The sequence below is a fragment of the Crocodylus porosus genome, unplaced genomic scaffold (assembly GCF_001723895.1).
Source record: "Crocodylus porosus isolate Cpor-Errol unplaced genomic scaffold, CroPor_comp1, whole genome shotgun sequence".
Classification (NCBI taxonomy): Eukaryota; Metazoa; Chordata; order Crocodylia; family Crocodylidae; genus Crocodylus; species Crocodylus porosus.
This window is the reverse complement of record NW_017728947.1, coordinates 96,702,072-96,724,418: the sequence shown is the minus strand read 5'-3', so window position 1 is coordinate 96,724,418 and position 22,347 is coordinate 96,702,072. Positions and strand designations below refer to the sequence as shown.

The 22,347-nt window shown below is 40.9% G+C and overlaps 1 protein-coding gene across 1 annotated transcript in view; it reads right to left on the bottom strand.

Annotated features, from left to right (window-relative positions):
* The window catches only part of WDR25 (WD repeat domain 25), a 141,409-nt gene that overhangs the window by 94,725 nt on the left and 24,337 nt on the right, over positions 1 to 22,347 (bottom strand). The gene's annotated exons all lie outside the window — the stretch shown is intronic.

Here is a 22,347-nt window from a genome sequence, read left to right as displayed (position 1 = left end):
AGAGAGAGAGAGAGAGAGAGAGAGAGATGGAGAGTGTGTGCCTGTGGTGCTCCAGGAGGTCACCCACATTGCCCACCCGTAAGGCTGGTTTTGGCTTCTTGGCTCTGTGGCTACACTGTATTCTCATCCTGCAGACTGTGCCAAGAATGACCACCTCAGGCTTAGGAAGGCCCTTCCCTGGCAGTTCTGCATGTGGACAGGCACTGTTTCCTGTCTCCTGGTTCCACAGCAGGGACTCTTGGGAACATGGCTGTGACTAGGCTTCTGGGGGATTACAGGCTCCACGCCACAGGGTTTGAAGTCCTGTGATGGCTTGTGGGTCTGCAACTGCAAGGCTCCACCAACAGAACTGTTTCAGGGACAGAGACATCAGGGCTTTCACACTTGTGGACTAGCTGCCTTCCCTACTTACTCAACCTCTGCCACTTTCTGCAAGGGTTAGAGAGAACACATTTTGCTTTCAAAACACAATGTGCCATTGTTTCTGAATCCAAATTTTTCAAAATTCTGTTTCACAATAATTTTTTAAGTTGTTTTTGCTGAAAAAATGGAGGGCAAACCCCAACATGCACAAATATCCCACAAACTGGACACCCAGCTCTAGCCAGGAACTGTAAGAAGGATTATGCCTTGTTGTCACCAGATGTCTCTGTTCTTTGTTGCTGCCTAAAAAGGATAACCTTGCTTGCATGGTAAATGAGTGTGATGATTTGATCTTGAATAGAGAATTGTAAATGAATTACACTCGCCACTCCTGGACTGATTTCAGAGCTTATATTTTTTTCATAAAAAACTTCAGTAATCTATTTGAGTGGAAGACAGATGCTTCAGGTACCAGACTGAGACTCAGATAATACAGGTTCAGTTACCTTCTCTGCCAGAGATTTTTCTGCCATTGTGGACAAGTTATTAAACCTCTCTATGCAGCAACCCTTTAACTGTAAAATGGAATTAGAGAATTACCCTACTGTGCATAGGAGTTATAAGAAAATAATTAAGTAGTGTAAAAATGCCAACTCCCAAAGTATCAAAGTAGGTAAAATACCGACATTTCTCTTTACCATAATAAACTCTTACCATCTATCTTTCAATTTTAGATGCCGCTTATTTATACTGCCTTTTTGTATTCCCTGTTTATGATCCTGATAACAACTGGAAGAGCCCTGTCCATTTTAGAGGAAAATATATGAACAGGTTTGGTAAAAAGAAGGAAAGCAAATGCAATCCTTTGAAATTAGATGCTACTTTCCAGAGAGCAAAAATACTTTATTAAATTGTAATTTTAGATGCTAATCTCAAAAAAGAAAAAAAAATCATTTGTAAACCTACTGTTGTAATAAAAATTATATATGGAAATTTTAAATATTAAAATTGGAATACAGTATAGCTTCTTTTATTTTTAACATATATATGCACACTCTCCAACTCAAGGAAATGTTTCTTTCAGCTCTGTAGGTACAATCTGTATATGCATATCATGACAAGCAGTTTCAAACAAAGTTCAAAACCAATAAACTTACTGAAACAATGTTGCATGCCATACAAATGATCCACAGCAGATTTAATTTTTTTTTTAAAAGCAGTCTTTAATTTCTTTTTACTGACAACATAATATATTACATTACTTTAACATCTGAACTTCTGAAAAAAAGTATGTGCAAAAGGTTTGGAGCCACTGAAACTCTATAATATTGTGGAGGTTTACCAACAAAGAATTGTGTAAAGAAATTTTAAAATATAATTAAAAAGCTCTACCCAGAGAATGAAAACATAACATCGGTTCATGAAATGCATCTCCTCACAGACTGCAAGTTTTAATTGAGAAACATAACAATAAAAATATTTAATTCTATGACGTCTCTAGCAATAGAACTAGGAGAAAACAGAAATTCAAAAAAAAAAAAATCTTAGTATACCTTTTCTGCTTAAACTTATGCAAGGACTGAACAATGTTTTGTGAAAATACATTCTTATGAATAGCATATTTTTTAATGTATAGGGATATTTAACAGGAATTGCTTGTTATTCAGTAAGATTGCCATATGCTTTCAAATTTAACATAAATAAGGTTTGAGGCAGGGATGGGCAATTATTTAAGCCGGAGTTTTGGAGAGCTGTTGAAGGCCGTGTAGAGAAAGTGCTGACATGGCCTCAGCACCCCATCCCACCCCCCACCCCCGGTCCACTTACACTATCCAGAGTGGCATCGGGTGGGGGCAACACTGGGAAGAGGCCAATTGATCCTATCCAGCCCCAGACCTGACCAACCCGCATCCACTGCTGGGTGCTCCACGCGGGGTGGGGCCTCCGTGGAGACCAGCCCAGGAATGCTGCAGGCAGGGCACGCTCACCTGGGTGGATGGGATGGAGCCGTGGATGAGCAGGGAGAATTGTCCAGAAGCCAAATGGGTGGGCAGGGCTGGAGCTAGGGCAGGGACCAGGATCACAAGGTGGTGACAGCACGGAGCCGGGACGGAGCCATGGTCTGCTCCCCTTATGCCCCTATGACCTATGCCAGTACTGCAGACACCATTCTGCAATTCCTAGCCCCAACCCCAGCCCTGGCCCTGCCTGCCCATCTCACTCCCAGACGCTGTTCCCTGCCTGTCCACGGCTCCATCCCATCCTCTTGGCCAAGTATGCCTTGCCTGCAGGGATCCCAGGACAGTCTTCATGGAAACCCCACCTACCTACCCACTCCATCCAGTCCCCCCAGCAGTAGATGTGCTGGGAAGATGGGCAGCGGTGCCTGGGCAGCACGGCTAGGTCCCGTAGCAGCAGTGGAGACACTGGAGCAGCAGCCAGAAGTATAAGGGCAGAGTGAGTGCTGAGTCCAGCCACTGCACCAGCACCATGGACTACAGCTCCCAGCATGTCCAAGAGTCACATGTAGGGATGCAGTGGACTGTGCTCCATGCCAGGTGGCACCTCCATGCCCAGGGAGAGTGGGACCAGCTGTATATGCCACAGCTTGGGCTGCTCCCCATGCCTGAGCTGGGCAGTGGTAAGGTACCCACCTAGGCCAAACAGAATCACTTGGTGGGCCAGATCCAGCCTGCAGAACATATTTTGCCTACTCCACTAGCTCAACTAAAGCAAAGAAAGGTCATTGCTGCCTGCCTTCAGAACGCAATTTCTAAAAACACTGGCACGATATCAGTTGTTTAGCAGTAGGGGCTGCTACATTTCTGCACCCTGCCCCCACCTTAAAGAAAATATTCCTAATGAAGCAAATAGACCTCTCATAGCTTCACCTTGAATATCATTGGTGCATTTACCACAGTATTTGAAGACAGTTTCAAGGAATAATAAACATGTACTTTTGTAAGCCAATCACTGCCATTTTGATTATCACCATTGTATGTTCTACAACTGTTCTGCACAGACAGTAAATGAAGAAAAGCTTGTTAAAAACAACCAAAACTGGCCAGCCTACAAAGTATCACAAATCCCGGGTAGCCCTCTAGGCTCCTCATGAAGGGTGTAGTCCCCACACATGAAGCCATTTACCTGACGATGGAGAAATCCACTTTCCCCTACAGAGACCTGAGCTCCACAGTTCTTTTAACAGCCATCACAGGGAACTGAAATAGCCACAGAAACAAATAATGCATTCAGGAAGGATACACTGGTTTTATTTACGTAAAGCGTTAGTTAGCACGAAATATCATTCACAGACTTCCCCTCACCCAGTTCATTAACACCATCCCAGTAAGAATGCAATGTATTGCATCTTTTATGTTTAGACCTAGGGAAACACCATCTTCCCCAACAAAGAACAAAACCAGCAGCCACAGTCTCTTACTCCCAAACAGAGTACTTTTGCTGCTCTTTGCTTGAGCATAATACATTTAGTCTCTGCTGTGTTACTTAATGATCATCATTGGCTAGGTAAGTGCCACTTCTGCTGTTCATAAGATCTTACCCACCCCACCCACCTAAATTGCACTCAAATTGCATTTGGATTTGGGCTCATCCCACCAGAGCTACATGACTCCTGATTTCAGTCCTTGCCCACATGCAGGTGATAGGCCCTAAGCAAATGAGGCAGTCTACAAACAACCTACTATCTCTATGGTATGAACTTCCACCCTACAGTAGCATTCCTATCTTCCAACGGGCTGCCATGACAGCAGGGATGGACAATTATTTCGGCTGGTGGGCCACTTCATGAGTTTTGATGAGCTTTCAAGGGCTGCACACACAAAATTTTTCAGAAGATATCATTTTAGCAAATTATAGATAAAAACAAACCATATGCTAAAAATCAAACATCTAATATAACATTTTAATTTTATTTTTTAAAATATTTTTGTCCCAATTTGTTTTGTTGAGTAGTGTATTTACAAGTGATAGTATAACCATTCAAAATAGTCTTACCCTTGTATATTGTATCTGTGGGATGTGTAGGGGGTAGGTCTGGGTGGGGTAGGGCTGCCTGGGTGCCAAGTCCCAGGAGCCAGTTGGAGGTAAGGGGCAGGGGACACATGCTGCAGAGCTCACCCCAGTGGTATAGTACAGGTACAGTCTGTGGCTGTCCTCATGATGCTCTGCATGGGGCTGAGCCCACCTACTCCTGCCTGGGGTACCCAGTGCTGTGCTCCGGCCTGCACCCACTGACCCCAGCCACCATGCACCACCTCCCAACAGGGATGCTCTCAATGCAGCTGCAGCCACCAAAGTGCTGCTCGGTTCGTCTCCTCTTCCTCCTGCCCCTGCTGCGCAACTCTGGGTGGGGGGAAGCTTCAGCCAGCTGGCTCCTGCCTCAGCGCACAGGGCTCCAGCTCTAGGTCCTGGCTGTCTTCTGCCCAGTCAGCTCACCTGGCACAATGAGCAGCTACCTGCAGGCTGCTGAGTGGGTGGAAGGCAGCCATCATCTGGAGTTGGCTGGGAAGCTGTGTGCACCGACTGAGGCTGGGTCTGTCGGGCATGGGTAGGAGCATGGTATGGGCTGCCCCAGGTGGGGCTCAGCTCCATGTGAAACACCATGGGGGCAGCTGCAGGCTAGATCCAATCACTTAGCAGGCACCCCCCATGGGCTGAATCCAATCAGTTGGTAGGCCGTATAGGAAGACTATCCTTTGGACTGCCTTAAATCACAATCTCTTCTTCTCCATTGCTAGTGGCTGTCCTTGTGAAAAACACTGATCTTGTCATGCTTTCCTCTGTCAAACAGTCCCTCATTCAATAAATTGATACTAATTTCCTGCCTGCCAGCATTATAGCTTAATAACTAAAGCAGAAGACTGGATCTCTTTGTCCATGTAGACTCTAAAATATCTCTCATCACTATCCTATTTCAGCTTCATCTATGTTCAATTTTTATTTCTGTCACTACCTCAAATTGCTCCAGATTCTGCCAGCCTCACTCACAACATGTTATACCTTTTACCATAAATACCCCCTTTAAAGCAAAAGGACTACTTGCAGAGTAGTTTATTACTACTCCAATGTGTAAGACTAACAGAATCTCATGCTTTGCCACCCATAGAAAACTCATTTAATCTGCATTATGTATTTCTCTTTCTATATTATTTACAGCTGAGAGTAGTTTTTTTGGGTGAACAAGATTTTTTTAATGGCTATCATAAAGGTAGAAAATATTTTGTGCGATAAAGATTTTGAAAGTATGTATCGGTTGCATATTTACTATTTCACCCCTACAAACAGCCTCAGTAACTGCATCTCAACTTGGTGAAAACATATGCTTTCCTTAGCTTCCCTGGAATATCAGAGAAGGTATAATTCATTATGCTCTTCTACAACATTAGCAGGTACTCACTGCGCCCATGAAAAGGGTTTCCAAACATCTGCTTCCACCCCACCCCTCCCAAAAAAAATAGCTATCAGACTTTTCTTCAAACAAAAATGAACAACTGGCTAAATGTGCAGTTTTATTGAATTTTTTTTTTTTGATAGGCCAAAAAAATTTAAACAAAAAATGTACTTTTTCTGTAATGCAAAGAGATAGAACTGATTTAAAAAAATACAACATTGATAGACTAAACATGCAGATACTTTCATCCCCCAAAGGAGAATTTTTCATACTATAATGGGAGAAGTCTGAAAAGAAAAAAAAGGCTATATGTTGGAACACAACAGTAGAAAAATTCTGTGTTGCTGGGTGCATAGAAATAGAAATTCACACAGCAAAAGTTTAATTATGAGAACTACTACACTTAGTTTAAGTTTGGCCATCTGCTCCAAGAAATAAATATACCTAATAATAAGTCAGTAGACTAAACTCTATCTTATATAACAAGGGAAACCTAATCAACCGATCTAAATTGAAAGCACAAATCTGGTTTAAACATATACATTGGCTGCTTTCTGCCAGTAAGCATCATTACTATAGCCTCAATGGGAATGTTCAAGGCACAGCTTTGATACACAATCCTAGTATGCTTCTCTGAAGGAAAGCGTGATACAACTGAGTAATGGTAGGAAACTGAGGCCAATAAACAAAAACATGTCAGCCTACTTTATGGATTCTATGATTTCACTATCATAAACTATTAATGACATGTATAAGTTAGAAATTCAGCTGTAATTGTAATGACAAAATGTGTTGTATTGATTCTCAGAACAAATACTTACATTATATTTTGCAATAAAATTAATCAAAACTATAAACATACCTAACAATCTGGAAATGTGGAATTCAGAAGAAAGAATGGTGACTTTCCAATTCTTATCCGCTATTCTAGGCATGAATAGAATACTCATGTTTTAAGAGAAGTTACAGAATATGGAGAGAAAGAGGATGATGTGTATAAGGCAATATGCACCATTCCACATAGGGGATTTTCTGGTTCTTACTAAGGTAATCATGTGACACCTCCAAGTTGTTTGGCAGCCATATGTTCTATCCTCCCCCTTTAATTTCTCTCTCTCAAAAGGAGTTTGCTGATGCACTGGAATTATTACTGAAGCTTATAATACTGAGCTGGAAAGGTAGAAAACTATAATATTTACAAAAATGCATGAACAAATGTCTGAACAAGAGGTATCAGATCAATGATCTTTTTGTATTTATAGATTCTCTACTAACAGTTTTTAAGTACTAGAGAATTAGCTAATAGATTGCTTGTAAATTAACCCTTTGTCCCCAGAAGTGTATAGTTATTAGGGGTGTCTGAAGGGGGGCGGGGGGGCCCTATTCAATTTGGATTTTGATTCGGCCTGAATCAGGGACAGTGATTCGACTGGTTGATTCAGATCACTGTCCCTGATTCAATTTGGCCAAATCCAAGTCTGAAGATTCAATGCCGATTAGGAGAATCAGAGATTCACACAAAGACACAGCTTTAAAAGCTTTTTCTACATATCTCAAGGTACCAGCGTGACTTGTGAATGCTGAGATGCTGGGGTAGATGAAGCATCCCACAAGAGTGCAGAGGGGGGCCTCCACGTGCGCAGCAGCAAACCTAGAAGTAGACCAAAAGTACTTCCGGTCCACTTTCAGGTCCGCCAGGGAGCACGCTGGGGGACCATCCTGCACCCCACCAGCTCAGCAATCGGCCATGAGGAGACCCAGGAGAACCCAGTCGCTGAGCCAGGGGAGGGGCACAGGGGGCCCCCCACCACAGTCCCCCGCAAACCCAGCAATAGACCAGAAGTGCTTCTGGTCCACTTCTGGGTCTGCTGCCGAGCGCACTGGGGACGCCCCGTGCTCCTGTGGGATACTCTATGTGCCCCACCATCACAGCACTCACAAGCCGCCTGCTACCTAGAGGTACGGAGAAAAAACATTTAAAACTGCACCTATGTCTGAATTGCCGAATCTTTCCAAATCTCTCTGAATCAATTCAGAGGGTTCTGATTTGATTCGCAAAGATTAAAGGGTCCTCTGATTCAATTCAGATTTAGAGATTCGGCCACCAAATTGGGCCGAATCTCCACCAAATCAAATCAGGAACCAAAGCCTTGCACAGCCTTAATAGTTACATCCTTCTCAAGTCAGAAATGGACATTTGTTTTGCCTACATAGTTGCCCACAACTCAAAAAGCACAAAATAACTGAGAATTAATTTCCCCATTGCCAGGAGAGGCCAGGTGCTGAACTGAAATGCATTAACAGCTGAATGAGGAAGCTCAATGTTATATTTTTTTCTGTGCATGAACAAGACAAATTTTAGACAAGCTTTTGGCAAAAGACACCCTTCTTCAGGTCTGGGCTGGTCAGAGTTGTTAAACAATTTGTACATGGTTATCCAGCAGAAGATACGTGCCCGCCCCCCACCACTTGTTCCTGATCAGCAGGGAAGCAAAAGCTTCAGGTTTAAATAAGGCACAATTTCTGCCTCCTGTTGCTTATTGATGCTACCTGGTCAGAAGGCAAAAATGGTGCCATATTTAGAACTTCAGTTTTTGCCTCCCTGCTGATCAGGAGTAAGCAGCAGGTCCCCTCCACCAATCAGGAGGGGAGGGAGGGGACTGCAGGGGAACCTGCAAGATTAAAGTAGCCACTGCACAGCCCACTTCTGCTGCAAATTCAGTAGGTCTCTAAACATGAGGTATTACTGATAGCATTTGAGATCACTGAGAAAGCAATGAACATGGTCTTTGAATATCTGCAGTAGTAGCCCCTGTTTTAAATTAAAGGAGCAGTACTAAAGGATTATGGTAGACCTATGTCTACCCTCTAACACTGGATAATTTCAGAGCAGCTGGGGAGTCAATAAAATAGGATCATACTCCAACTGTATATTTCAATTACATACAGTCAACCTTAAAATGCAGTCATCATGGAAAAATTACAGTAAAACGCTTAATAAACTGAAGAAAAGGAAGTTTTAAGGCATGACTAAAAATGAAGAAGTGATTCAGCGGTTTGGAAGGAAGGGTTCCAGATAAATAATGGAGCAGAAGCAAAAGCATGTCTCACGGAGCAAAGAACTAAAATCTGCCAAGACCAAAAAAAGCAACTAAGTGAGGAATGGCAGATGTTAGCCCTTCTCTTTTCATCTGCTAAAATTATAATATTATACAATATATGTACATAAGATAACTATATTAAATCATATACATAGATATAATTATATAAGAGTCCTGTCAACATATGAGAGTAAGCACAGTATTATTGATAATTGATGCTAGTTATCAAATTGTAATTGTTACAGAAAAGTTGTTACAGAAAAATTGTCAAAGTTACAGAAATGTAGCTAACTTCTAGGCCATAGAAGCAGGCAGTCATAACAGTTGCATGATAACAGCTGATGTATGTTCGCAGGTGGCAGCTCCCACTCCTCCTTTAGAGTAGTTGAAAATGATGTCTGCTCATATAGCCTGAGAGTAATCATCAAACCTGTGTAGAATCCTGTTCAGGAAGAGCAATATCTGTACTTAGCAATATTTTTTGTATCTTTCTATCCTGTCCTTTTAAAGAGATCTGATTGAATTACAAGGGATCTATATATCACATGCAAGGAAATGAAGTAAATCAGATGTTTACACATCAATATTTGAGCCTCCAAGAACACTGGAACATGGCTTTCTCGCTTATTAAATAAATATTGATACTTTATTTGGGTCAACCATTATTTTCCATTTAATCCGGATAGATTTTCTCTTTAAAAAACAGGGTGGGGGGAAGCAAGATGTATTCTCCTCATTCCATGTTCATAACCCAAATGAAAGCTGAAAATGAGAGGCTAAAATGAAGAACGATAGATTTCCTATGCTTGAAGGACAGCACCAATCTGAGGTGCAGGGCAATCAATAACTGGGCCTGAGCCAACAGACATGCAAAGGTCAGATATTTTTTGAAAATGTGGCTCGCAAAATGGGACCCTATTATAAATACAAGAAGTTGCCAAATTTAATATTAATCTCTGTTGGGATCTCTAACCTGGATCACAGAACACAGAAGTGTTATTTGACTTGGGGAACTTGACCACTTGTATCAGCACATTATACACAGCACAGCCAAAGAGCAGGGAGCATCTCAAGCAGAGAACTCATATAACCTCAATCACTTAGTAACAACAATATTAAATCAAACAGAAAAGCAAAACCTTTTGGATGTCAATGAATCAGGACCTCTGGTTGTCATAGGTATACCAACTGATCTCAGTTAAGAGATTGGTTATTCGTTTTTCTCTGAACGACATAAAAGGTCACAACTATGAACTGCGACAACCTTTCCCATATGTTCCCATTAATTCATTTTCATGTGATGCATATGTAAACTTGACCCTGGCTTCATATTCTAAGTATTTTTTGCATATACTCCTGAATTTTACTAGTAAATTATGAAAGATTGATATTCATCTTTTCACCTGTGCATATTTCTCTTTCCATGGGTTGACAATTGAATATATGCTTTATTAAAAGGCAGGTATTGCTTCTATATTACAATCAGTGCCCGAGTTTTAATAAAGGTTATGAATGTGTGTATTTTTGTAAATAATCTCATGAGATATAAGGTGCCAGAGTAAGAAAGAGAAAGGAGAGAGATGAAGAAAACAGCAACCATTAGCATGCTATGGCATCAGAACATGTAGCATCACCCAATGTGTTTTTCCAAGATTACTTTTGAAAAATGTAGGTTTTGGCAGCCATGCAACCTTAAATGAAAGCCTGCAAAACAGCTGGCTTTTTCTCCTCTTTGTTATCCAAATCAGCAAACCTGTCAACTATTTGAAGAAGTACAAGACAACACTTTAACATAAAACATTTAGTAAAAAAAAAAAAGGAACATAAAACCCAGGGCCACTAAACTAAAGCTCAATGCTTGGGGTACCAAGTAGCAAATAAAGTATTCTGAAACAAATTCCTGCATTTCATTATACTGAATTAGTTCCAAAATATTTAATTCCCCATAATTCAGGCCATAAGGAAGTTTCTAATACATAAAACTAATCAGATGCTTTAATAAATAATTCCCATGCTGTATTTACTATGTGGATATCACTTTTAATTGGATTTAAAGGGAAGCTAATTACAAAGCATTTTGGTTCCATTTGGAGGCTGAAATATGTAGATGCACCTGTATTTCTAGCTAAAATTTCCTAATGAAAATATCAGAAGGGGCATTTGGCAGGGTCCTTAAACTGCTGATTTGTCTGCAATGTTTGTGTTTAATTCTAATACTTTGACACTTCTATCCTAATTTAGATATTTCACAGCCCTGGACTGGATTAAAAGGCAACCTAGCACAGGCCTGAACAAGCTGCAGCATAGCAAAACAGGAAATGGCTTTCCGGCCCCATAACAGTTTCAAAAAATGTTCTCATTCCACAATGGGATGAAATTAAGACTTTGTATTTTCCATGAAAAGCTAAAAGGAATATCCCTAACCCAAGAAAGAACAACAAAAAGCCTGGTGGTGAGTTGGGGAAGGCCCTCACTCACAGTGTGGTATGATGTTCATCTCTCTGGTCTGAATCAAGTAGAGCAGGGACTCAATCCTCATTCTCTTGTTCCCAGAGAGTTCCCTGATCACAGAGCTATTGACTTTCCCTTCCTCCTTCCTTCCTCACTTTGTCGCTCCAGGGGCATGTACACATGATGGGGGTTCAGTCCCCTAAACTGAAATGGTGTGTTTTTAATTGCAACAATAAAAACCCACCATTTCAATTTAGGGGTGTCCATCACTGTTACAGCAAAGGGACCAAACCTTTTTTTTTTTTTCCACAGAGCCTACCAGTGTACCATGGCAAGGGGGGGGTAGGGGGGGGCTAGCTGCCAGCAAGCCAAGCAGCCCCCAAGTTGCGGGAGGCCCCAATCCTTCCTTCCACGGTGGTGGTGCCTCCCAGGGCCACCCAAGTGGGCTGCTAGTGGACAGGTGCTGCTCCAGCTTGGGGTCAGGGAAGAGTTGGATCAGACCAGGTATACCTCGGAGCTGGGGCAGCACCTACTCACTAGCCACCCACCCAGGCAGCCCTGGTGGGTACCACTGCCACGGAGGAAAGGATCTGGGCCCCCTGCGGTTCAGGGGCTGCTCAGCCCACCGGCAGTTTGCCCCCAGCCACAAGAGACACAGGCAGGCTCCACCGGGGGGGGGGAGGATCAGGCCCCTCACCACTTCTGCCTTCAGCCCGCCTCTCCTGTGGTGGGCAGGGCAAGCTGTCAAAAGGCTATACTGTAAAGGCTTCAATGTTACAAATAGCTACATTACAAACTAAAACTACATGTAGATGTGGTTTAATTTGCAACATAAACTCATTTAAATCATAGAACAAACCCATATGTGTACAGCGTGATGCAACTGAACCACAAAAATGGCCAGTTTTTGTCACATGTACAAGTGCCCTCTAAGCCTGGGTTTTACCACAATTCCAGTCCTCTGAACTGGCACATCCATTCCCATGGAAAGTTTCAGTTTTGACAAACTAACACTTCCCAATAAAAACAAGAAAAGAATATAATACATTCCCAATCCATTCTAGTTATAAAGCCATTTGGGCAGTTGTTCTCCCTGCAAGTCCAGCACAGTAGTGACTAACAGGTGCTCAGCTGTTTACATCTGTTAGAGTGAGCCAAATGCCTTGTTCACTCAGCCTAGGAGCCTTTCTGCTCTGACACTGCTGCAATGTCATGACATTTACTATTTAGCATCTTATTACTACACTTGATCTGAGCCTTCAAACACATTGACTCAAACTGCACCACCAAGCTGAAGTATTGCCACATCAGTCATTTGCTCCTGAAGACAAGCAGATGGGTACCCTGGCACTAAAAACAGAAGTTAGAACCTGAAACTGTTCACTGGAAGAGGGCTTTGGAAAGACCATAACCAGACATAATTGTGGACATATTTAAACATGCAAGAACCTTTACAGAACTCTGACTTGACAGTTCTACTGTTCTTAAATAAAATGCTTATATTCATCCTGCATTTGTACATCACTGACCTACAACATTTTATAGACCTTTTAAACTACCAGATATTTGTAAGACACCAGTCACTGCCTACTTTACTACTACCAAAACAATCCCAAGCACTATTTCTAAAGAATTATTTAAGTCATGATTTTTTCCTCCTGGATGACTCTTTTTTTTTTTAAACAAAGACGACTGTAAGAAATTACTGTGGAAAAAGATGCTTCAAAAGTGAGTTCTGACAAAGCCATGTCCTCAGAAGTAACTTAATTCTTAACTCTTTTGAAACACAGTATTCTTTTACAGAGTAAACTTACAGAACCATTATAATACATTACAAGTATTATATTCACTTTGAGTTACGTGACCACTGGTTGCAAATGTTCGGTCACAGAGAAATACACTTCAGGTTGAAAGTTTGCACTTTAAACAACCCTATTTCTGCAGAAGGGTAACAATATCACCTGAAAAAAAACAAACAGCTTTTCAAATACAGTAATTCTAGACAAACACAACAGTTGAAAGTGGTACAGAATAGAGAGAGAGAAAAAACTATTAAGGCCATTTTAGAGGTTTTCTTCTAAGAACTGCGGAGTTGGACTCACAGTAATTGAGAAACTTAGTTTAACAAATGAAGGGACATTGCCTGAATATGAAATGTGTTGGTTTATCTGAAAATATCTGTCAGAAAAGTTTCTTGGGTCTAGGGTGGGAACTCTGATCAACACAAGAAGAGCATGTATATGCAACCTACTACCTCCAAAGGAGGAGCTAGCTTAGTGTTCAAGTCCAGCACCTAAATTAGTTAGAGCACAGACCTGAACCTGCATCTTCCAAACCACAGGTGAGTGCACTGGGCTATTGGTATTGTGGGACAAATATGTACACACATAGTTGCAAAAAATATTTCAAAAGCCTACATTTCCATTCCACACCAAATGAAAAAATTTGAGTCCTCAAACTGTTTATGAAACAGAACTGTGGTTTTCCAGCTAGAACTAAATATGCTTACTCCAAACCATATTAATAAAGCCTTAAAGGCATGCACACATATGTATATACCTTACTTAAACAGACATGTGCATACCCATTGGGAGTTGTAGAAATTACTCGTATGCTTAAAAGCAAATCATGTTTAAAATATTTGCAGAATCAGAGGCAAAACATGTCATCACAAAACAGAAATGCCTCACTCCTATAACAGTGTATAAAAATGCACAAAAATGGCCAAAACTTTTCCATAAGTGAAAATGACTTTATATGAAATTAGGCATGTTCAGCAGTGTATTCAGAGGCAATTATGAAGTGACATTTCATATATTTTTAGAAATGTGAATGACATTTTTGAAGAATGCACCTCTGCCTTCCACTTGTTAGTGCCCTCTAGAAGATTTTTTTTTTTGCTTACATGTGTGCCTTTAAAAATGTCAGACTCAATTTTCAGTGTCCCTTTGAAACACTGCTCAAAAAGCAAAATACCACAATAGTCAACTGAGAAACAAAACCAAACTACTGATTCAGTGGTCTGTATTGTAGCAATCTTCCCCTCAACCCATTTTTTAAATCAATGAGAATTTCATTGAGATTAATTGTAAATTTAGTGTTTCCAATGACTAACGCTCAATATAGTTCAAATTTGACCTAAAACTTTTCAAGCTTTAAGGACTCAGAGTTTTACCTTTCTATATGCATGAGTAAATGTTTACAGGACAAGGCCCTAAGTCAGGGGTTGGTAACCCCGGCACACAGGCCATTTTGCTTGGCACGCCATGGCCAGCCCCGGCTCTGGGTAGCTGCTGCCAGTGACAGAGCCTGGGCTGCTCCCAGCAGGGCTTGCAGCATCCCAGCTCCCTGCTGGGAGCAGCCCGGGCTGGCAGCAGCTCCCCGGAGCTGGGGCCGGCTGCAGCAGGCAGGCTCCAAATAGCCATGCTGGGCTCCAGCATCAGCTCCGCACTGGCACGTGCACCCGCTCATCCGAGCGGGCAGGGCCTGAGGCAGCACAGCCCCAGTCTCTCCCCAGTGCCTGGCACAGAGGTGATGAGCCCGGCGCAGCTGTTTGGAGCCAGCTGGGCTCTGGGCAGCTGCAGCAAGCAGCAGGCAGAGTGCATACAGCTCCGCCAGGCTGCACAGCTCCCGCATCAGCTCCATGCTAGCAGCGACTACGTGTGCACCTCCAGGTGGACAGCAGGGCAGCGCAGCCTGCCCTGAGGTGCCCATGCAGTCACCATGGGCTCCAGCAGCTAACTAGAGCCAGGGTAGCTGCTGACACCCACAGCGCCTGGGCTGTGGGGCAGGGCCTTTGGCTGCAGTAGTGCTGGGGGACAAGGGGCGGTAGGGCTGCGACCCACAGGCATATTATCCTAAATATCAAATTTGCTAGTTATTAAATATATATTAAATATATTATTAAATGTACTGTCTTATTAATTATAAGAAATAGTAAATATGTAACAGAATTTTCTGTGAAATGGGTACTACGAAGTAGTGCTACTACAATATTTTTTTCCCCAAGCAGTAATCTTTAATTTTCTACCTGAATAACTTGTTTTCACATTGTGAAGAGGACTAATTTAGCCTAAGCATTGAAAAAAAAATCCAATTTTGTCATATCTTCAAATACTGCTAGAAATAATAAAAATCTAAGTCAGCTTTAAAGCATGTAGGCAACTCAGGGTGGGGGGAATGGATCTTTGTATTTCTGGTAATGTACATTAAGAATCATGATGAATTAATTGGATAGAACCTATGTCCTACTTTGTTTAAAACTGTGAATCACCATACAGCTTGGACAACTGATAACGTCATTGCAGCAATGAACCCTTATGTGTGATTCACAGTGAAGACTAATTGGGAAGAAAGAAAATTAAAATGAAACCTGTAATAGTTTATTACATATTTTTACCGTGTCACTGACCAACATTTTCATCTCTCACCAGTTTCCTGCTCTGTAGCCCAAAGATTTCCATTAACTAAACTGTTCTGAAGTTATAAAACAACCACAAAGTGTCTTGCATACTATAATGGGAGAACTTCAAAATTTAACATAGAATGAATGCCTCCTGCACCAAAATGTACTCAGTACTGTTTGCTGGCTCTCTCAAAACAAAATGCTTTGTCCAAGATTGTTCTAGATTGCAAAGTTTTCAATAACAAGCTCTAGTTGGTTCCTGAATATACTAGGACCCTGACTGACCTGAACCATTAGCCAGAATTTGAGATCTTGCAGGTTATTCTGAATTAGAAGAGAAAGTATTGATTGGCTCAGGTGTCTAACGCAGTTCTGTTCATCAGTATATTAAACAAAGTTCTGCTTTCATGAACACATGAAGAATCAGACCTTACAACTCCAATATATTTGCAGCCAGACCCTGACCCAAAAGCTCTCTTTTCAGGAGTCTCTCCAGGCAACGAACAATGCTGTCCAGGCTATGTTGAATCTTCCTTGTCTTTTTGTTCTGTCCCCTTTCTTACCTCTAACACCACCCTCTTCCCTAACAAGACTCATCCAGAGTAGCTGAATTCCTGAACAAACTTGCATTTGCCTTGGCTCTGGTCAGAAATATGTGCTTAACTGTTCCTTACAGCCAGCTTAAAGAGAAAGGCAGCAGTTGACAACATTAAACCCAATTTATAATCCAATGTAAGGATTACTAGAAAAGTAGCAGCATATTTATGAAAATAATGTAAAATGAAGCAGTAGGATTGTAGTCAGCTGGGTACCTTCTGCAACAGGTTCTCAACCTGTGGGTTGCAAGAATATATGAAAGGGTCAAAAATAAACTTTAAAAATGGATCAGCAAACTTTAAAAATGGATTCTCCTTTAAAGCAGAAAAACACGGGAAACCATGGCTTTTCCCTATGCAGCCAGAAAGGGAAAAGCTACAGTTTCCCATGTTTTTCTCCTTTAAAGTTGCTTGAACCCCCCATGCCCCACACACTAGGGTTGGAGGTGGGGGACATCAGGTCAGATGTGAAGGGCATTGGGTCAGGATTGTCCACTGATGTTTACAATTGGGTCTTGGTACAAAAAAAGGTTGAGAAGTGCTGTTCTACAAAGTTGTATTTAGATATAATACCTCTATGTACATACAGTACTCAATAATAGCTGACAGAATCCAGGCACTAGACAACTGATTTACTGTGTTGAGTCTTCCTATTTGTAAAATGCCTGTCACCATAGTACTCAGGCGCTTAATATAGCAATTAAAGAAAAATCACTTATTGTAGAAAACTATTTTCTCATTGCTGCAACAGTACAGATGGCTAATAGCAGTGGTACCAACCTTTGGTAGTCTCCGAGCAACAATACTGAGCAAAAAACACACTTCAAGCAACGTCATATTTTGCTCTGCCTGTCAACCTAAAGACACAAGTGTATGTGTAAAGTAAAATGTTATATGGTCACAAGCAATATCAGAGGAGCTCATGAGAAAAATATTTTGCCTGTGAACCATGAGTTGGGGATTATGACATTACCTTAATGGTGGTTCTCTGAGTTATTCTTATGCAATATGGGTTTCAAGTGTGCAACCATGAAAGCTTTTGAATAGAATTATGTACTAAGCAAAACCTACACAGCATCTCTCTTTATGGCTCTAATCCAAAAAACAAAGCACAAGACACCTGCAACCAGCTTTCCATCCCTCACTGTTAGGCTAGCTTGTTATGTTTAATGCTTCGAAGTTGCACCTGCTAAAAAGTATTGTTTATATTTAGTGTTATTTAATCATTGCTTAAGTTTTGTCCTTAGTAACTTTTTGGGTTTTATTATTAGCTGGCTTTAAGTTGTTTTTGTAGAGCTCATAGGTGCTCATTATATCTTTTCTTTTTTATTTTTGTGAGAAGTTCTTTTAACATAACATAGCAATGGCCTTGTTATCAGCTCCAATTAACTGAAGTTGGCACTAACCAGCTGAACCATGCTGAATCAGAGGGATGAAAGGATTGGATATATTAATGAAAGGTGATAAGGGAGACCAACAGACAATGCCCAAAGACAGACACAGGGAAAAAGGCCAAATGAAGAGGTATGCTTGTGATGGGTCTGTTAGACAAAGGAATATGCTGATGGGTTAAAAGATGGACTGTATACTGACTACAGAGAGACCAATCTGAAAGCAAAGAGTCAGTCATCAAAGACAAAGTTGAAGAAAAGCATGAAAGGAGGGAGCAAGAAAGTTATTTGTCATCGTCATAAATCCAGCCTTCAACACCTGTCTGGACTGCCCCAGCCCATGATATTCCCTTTGCTTCCAGGAACTGAGTGGCCATCTTTTCCAATGAGCAAAGTAACATCTGGGATTGGGTGAAATTATTGTACTGAATGCTCTCTACTCTCTGAATACAGAAACTGCCAAGATAACACTTGTTGCACTAATAAAGTTAGACTTTTATTTTAAAGACACTGAGTTGTCTACATTCATATCGCACATTCCATTTAAGGGTTCGTGATCCCTAAGTACTGTCTGGTGGACAGTGGTCCTAACATCACCAATCCAAAACCCCAGATAAAAGGATCCCAAAAAACAAGGATGAAACACAGATCATGATGTGACATCTACATGGATACAATATTTTAAAAAGAAGGGGAAAATGACTATTTACCTTATATCAACTAGCACTGAAGTAGGATGGGAAGCTGAATAGATCTCCAGAAAAGGTCTGGCTATCATGTTAATATTCAAATCCTTTCTGAAGCAAATCCTCTCTCGTCCCTTTTGGATTGTTAAAGGAATGATACCAATTGTTTGCCATCATACTTTTGCCAGGTCAAGTATATCCATACGAGCAGGTGGACAACTTTAGTGACAACCAAAAAAATTCAAAATCTCCAGAAGTTTGAAAGATTTTTCTTGGATAATGGGGTTTCAATACCCAAAGTCTCAGCAATTTTTTCAGGAGCCACCTGATCATGTGGCAGTGGTACTGGAATTGTAGCTACTGCTTCTCTCATGACTATGAAAAAGATTCTTTAAGGGAAGGAAGAGAATGCTGTTACAACAATTTCACTTCATCAAGTATTCCATGTTCATCATCACCATCTGACAAGAACGGTGTGGGATGGGGCAGCAGCACATGTTGCTGTCCAATCCTTTGACCTGTGCTGCTACCCCATGCCCCACCTAATTTCTGACCTGCACTGCTACCCATTCCCCACCCAATCTCTGACCCTCCCATTCCCTGCCCCAATCTCAAAGTCTAGGGGGAGGGAAGGTTTGAAATACAGTGGGGGGTAAGGTTGGGAGGATGAGCCCCGCATAAGGGACAAGAGCCCCCCAAGCTCCCTTCCATTAGAGATGAGAGCCCCCCATAAGAGATAAGAGCCCTGGCCCACCCCACACCTTTCTGAGCAACTCAGGCAGTGGCTCCTTCCAGCTTCTGGCTGCCACCGCTGCAGACCCCCCCACCTTAAGAGTCTGAATGTAATTTGAAGCCTAAGGAAAGGAGTGCTGCTGCCCCATCCCCAACCTGATCCCTAAGCCTATCCCTGGCCCTTGACCTACACTCAGTCCACAGCTGAGGACTACATGGCTGACGACTCCAAGCTGCAGCAGCAGCAGCCCTGGCAGCTTCAGCTCAAGCTCCAGGCTAGGCCAAAGGCCCGAGGCCAGGGCAAAGTCTGAGAGTTATTACTCAAATCCAAGATGAGGCATGTTCCCCCCTCATGCTGACTGACTGGAAAAAAAAACCTTGCCTTCAATTTGAGTAAATACTGTATTTCGTGGAATAATTTTGTGACTGTCTTCCCATTTTCTCGTACCATGAAATATTTAAATAGTAACGCAGCCACACATTCAAGACACAGTTAAATAGTGTAACATCTACCAGGGGCCAAAGGGCCACAATCTGTTCCCTAGGCGCAATCTGCATTGCATGTACCCTGTATTGCTTCTAGTTTACTAGTGCAGTTAGCCTGACTGATGTAGAAGGGGCACAGATGCAAGTTCCAGTAATTCCCTGTTTGTTTATATCCATATGCACAGAAAGGTACTAGTGCTTCAGGAATTACTTGAGTAGGCAGTTCAAAAGTATTAGCCATCTCAAATTAACTGACCATCAATTAACTCAAGGCAAAAGCTCTTGTATGACATATTCCTGTATCATAGCCACACTAGCTAAAAAAGGATTTGTTTGGTTTTGGGTTTGTTTGGTTTTTGTTGGGGGGGGGGAAGGGATTGTTTTGTTTTGTTTTTTAACATGTTCTCTTTAATAGAAAGGAAGAAAAAAGTGAACAACCACAGAGGCTCCTCTTTCCTCTGAACTGCTACCCACAGTGCAAGTAGCTGGAGTAGGGAAACAAAGTTGTGCCTAACATTTGCTTTTTCCTTCATGGTGGCCTGCATGATAAGTCATGTAGCCAGCCCCAAGCTAGCATTTCATGGACCAAGACAGTTTTCAATTCAATCATTTTTATACAGCATTACAAACTGTAGAACAATGGATAAAACACAAACTTAAAATAAATATATACTGACATTATCTTAACAGCAGCAGAAAAAATACACTATGGTAATACAATAGTTAATATTATATCTTTTACTATGCATTTCCTTTTAATTGTTTTAGCAATAATCTCCCCAGGAGCAGATGCTTTTGGCAAGTCTTAACCATCCAGAAAAAAATCTAAGCATCAGCTCCTGTTCTCATAAGGGACAAAAAAAACCCCCAAAAAACAAGGGACAATAGGTCATTAATACATTCAAAAGAAAAGACCATAGAGCATTGCAGAGAATTTTCCAGCAACACTAAGCTACAAACATCAATGACTCTATACTTTGAACGCTAGTACAAAGCAAAAATAATTAAAAAAACTACATCTCCGAAGAATTCCCACAATGTCAACACATGTCTTTAGAATGCTCAAATTCGTTTTTCTTGGAGCTATTCAGTGTGTACACATGAAACAGAACCTTTCTTCTTTCTTTTTATTTGTTATTTCACCTTTTCACATTTAACTGATCTTTTTGATAGAAAGTATCCCAAATGATTACCAGACAACATTGAAAGGAGTACAAATACTTTGTTTGGTAATTAAGTTACATTAATACAATTTCTCTCATAATACCATTTCACTTGCCCAAAGAATCAATACAGATTTCCTAAATTTTTTTTAGTCTTTCTCCTGGAAAGTAATCCAAATTTATCCAAAAGTCTGCCACTTCAGGTCATTTTGATGATCTCACAACGTTCTTCAACCTGATCTGACCAATAGCTATTATATGAACATAATGCTCATGAAGTAAGCAGCTCAAGCTTTTATGTATTCCCCTACGTTTCCACCATGCAATCAAGTAGTATACCACATTAAAAATTAAACATCAAATGGCCCTACTCTACCTTAGCAAAAAAAACCCATTAATTTGATTGACTCTAAAGAAAAAAAAATTGCCTTACTGGGAGGACCAATCTGTATATAACATGTTAAATAGCTGTAGTGTAGATGAGGCTTTAAAAGCCTCGAATCTGACGTGATTTTGAATACACAAGTGGCTACCCTTCGCACTATCTCGGACAGCTTCCACCAATCATCCTCTCTATCTTTATCAATGCACAAGGGGCACTTGTTATTTCTGGTACTGAAATTCAAAGCACTTCAGTCTCTCCTCTCAATATTTTGAGAGCAGGCACATCAGGATTTTTTTAAAAGAGGTAATAAATCTTTGTTTATAGATCTATCCACAAGCCGGTTCTCCCTCACAGTTTACATAAGTGTAGCCTATATATATCTAGAGACAGATTATTGTTATTTTTATCATTTTAGCCTGAATGTATACGGGTGACTTCAAGTGATTTTTTTTTTTTTTTTTTTTTAACTCAGGGCAGAGTGTGCCAGTACAGATCAGGTAACAAGAATTTCATATCTCTATTACAGAAAACTGAAGGAAAAATGATGATCTAGTAATCATACATATTTGAAATGAATTAAAAATATCTACACTTTACAGTTAAGTTTAAAAATTAAATTAAAAGCTTGTGTGGATTATCATATTTTGCCACATTACAGAGATAACATTATCAAGCTTCATTTTATAGTTCTTATAAAAGCTAAATTCTTTGCATCATCAGTGCTGAGAATTGAAATAGCACTTGGTGGTAAAGACCTAGTATCAGGTGAAATAAAAATTTATTTATAGTGTTGCCAAAAGAAAGAGACATTCATAAAACCCTAAATCACTGACAGTCCAGAGTTATCATCTAGTAGATACTAACAGAATGTCACTACAGGGAAACGTAATATTACCTGGAATTTACATAGACCATAACGGGATTATCCAAATATGCAAATTTGCACATGTGCTGCACTGTGTACAAGATTATGCACTGTCTTTTTACAAGGTCTGATGAGCATAATGTCATGAACTCTGTTATGTTTTGGGGGTCGTAGGTGCCATGAATGCTTCCTTATGTTTATTTCACTGATATAGCATGTGTAGTTTCATTGAAAAGCCCATGTTATGCTATATCCATTTATGTTACTGTTATCACTATACATATGTTAGGCCAGGGGAGGGCAATTATTT